This window comes from Mandrillus leucophaeus, unplaced genomic scaffold, assembly GCF_000951045.1.
Source record: "Mandrillus leucophaeus isolate KB7577 unplaced genomic scaffold, Mleu.le_1.0 Scaffold2, whole genome shotgun sequence".
NCBI classification, from domain to species: domain Eukaryota; kingdom Metazoa; phylum Chordata; class Mammalia; order Primates; family Cercopithecidae; genus Mandrillus; species Mandrillus leucophaeus.
In genome coordinates, this window is record NW_012102031.1 from 11,991,683 (window position 1) to 11,993,997 (window position 2,315).

The 2,315-nt window shown below is 43.5% G+C and overlaps 1 protein-coding gene across 4 annotated transcripts in view; it reads right to left on the reverse strand.

The window, feature by feature from the left end:
• Positions 1 to 2,315, reverse strand: part of DEPDC5 (DEP domain containing 5) — a 166,880-nt gene that overhangs the window by 119,381 nt on the left and 45,184 nt on the right. The window lies entirely within an intron of this gene.

The window sequence follows — 2,315 nt, forward strand, 5'->3', positions numbered from 1 at the left end:
ACTATATAATTAGATTATATTAGATAGTATTAATTTAAGACACTATTTAAAAGAGTAGACCAAAATCTTGGGATGATTTTGTAAATCTGGCAAGTCACTTTTTATTTCTAGCTTCTGTGATTCTTACTATGAAAAATCAGTGATATTCCAATATGACAAGAAGATTTACTAATAGAAGACCTCATGCTCTAGAATTCCCCCAGCACCTGTGTACAGACAGGTGTGAAGATGATATACAGGTGATGTGAATGTACATCATCACTTCCACCTCTGGCCAGTGACAGATGGACACCTAACTGGAGCTGGGCAGATCAGATTCTCTCTACCAGGAATGTGAATTCTGAACACAGAGCAGAGACAGGGTTGCTGGAAGCTGAAATATGGCTCTCATAATTCCTGCTGCTATGGTTCCCAGAGCCACTAAGGTTCTTCAACATGGTGTTTGAGCCTTTCCTGGCTGCTCCACTTAAGCCTCTGTACTCTTCCAGTAAATTTCCCTTTTTGTTTAAACTAAATCAATACATTTCTGTTATTTGCAAACAATATATTTCAGCTAACACATAAATGCCGGGATAATCATACCACACTGCTAACAATGGTTCCCCTTAAAGAAGAGGACGCTGGGGGTCAGGAGGAGCGTGTCGTTTTTTACTTGATACACCTCTCCATATTCGAATTTTATTTTATTTTATTTTATTTTATTTATTTGAGACAGTCTTAACTCCATCACCCAGGCTGGAATGCAGTGGCATGATCTCAGCTCACTTCAACCTCCGCCTCCCAGGTTTAAGTGATTTTCCTGCTTCAGCCTCCCAAGTAGCTGGTATGGCAGGCATGCACCACCATGCCTGGCAAGTTTTTTATGTATTTTTAGTAAAGATGGGTTTTTGCCATGTTGGCTAGGCTGGTCTTGAGCTCCTGACCTCAGGTGATCCCCTGCCTCAGCCTCCCAAAGTGCTGGTATTACAGGTGTCAGCCATTGCAGCAGGCCTATTTATTTAAAAAAAAAAAAAATTTTTTTTTTTTTGAGATAGTGTCTTTTTCACCCAGGCTGGAGTGCAGTGGCGTGATCTCTGCTCACCACAACCTCCACCTCCCAGGTTCAAGTGATTCTCCTGTCTCAGCCTCCTGAATAGCTGAGATTACAGGCGTGTGCCACCACGCTGGCTAATTTTTGTATTTTTAGTAGAGACAGGGTTTCACCATGTTGCTCAGGCTGGTCTCAAACTCCGGACCTCAAGTGATCTGTCTGCCTTGACCTCCCAAAGTGCTGGGATTATACATGTGAGTCACGGCACCTGGCTGCTTTTGTAATTTTTTTTTTAAGTAGATTTTAATTTTTTTAATTTTTATTTTAAATTTTTATTTTTTAAGTAGATTTTTAAAATATTACCTAGAAGCAGTTGAGGGATGGGGTGGAAAATAATAACACGGTTTGAGTAAGTCAAAGAACCCAAGGAGGATCCTTGTAGTTCCTGACCATGAGAAGCAGATGAGACTACCAAATTAACCGGTCAACAGAAGACCCAAGAGCTAAATGTTGGTCATTACAACCACCCAATGAGAAGCTATTGCTTTAAATTAATTTTGGGGGTAGCTGAATGGAGGCATCATCACCTAGGTCTGGGTCTGCAGGCATTCATAAAGAGACATGCATAGCTGTCAGAGGCCTTTAAACCAGAGCAACTCCATCTTGAATAGGGGCTGGGGACAATGAGGTTCAGACCTGCTAGGCTGCATTCCCAGGAGGTTAGGCATTCTTAGTCACAGGATGTTTACAGTTAAGGGAACAGGTTAATAATGTTTACCCAACAGACTCAGGACTTAACAGACCCAGGAAACGTCCTGATGTCCCAATATTTTTTTTTTTTTTGAGATGGAGTCTCGCTCTGTCGCCCAGGCTGGAGTGCAGTGGTGTGATCTCTCAGCTCACTGCAAGCTCCGCCTCCAGTGTCCACACCATTCTCCTGCCTCAGTCTCTAGAGTAGCTGGGAATAAAGGGGCCTACCACCATGCCTGGTTAATTTTTTGTATTTTTAGTAGAGATGGGCTTTCACCATGTCAGCCAGGATGGTCTCAATCTCCTGACCTCGTGATCCGCCCACCTCGGCCTCCCAAAGTGCTGAGATTACAGGTGTGAGCTACCGTGCCCAGCCCTGATGTCCCAATATCTTAAGAACGAAAGTATTCTTAGTTTAAGAGTAAGTTTTGCGGCCAGGCGCAGTGGCTCACGCCTGTAATCCCAGCACTTTGGGAGGCTGAGGTGGGTGGATCACGAGGTCAAGAGATCGAGACCATCCTGGCCAACATGGTAC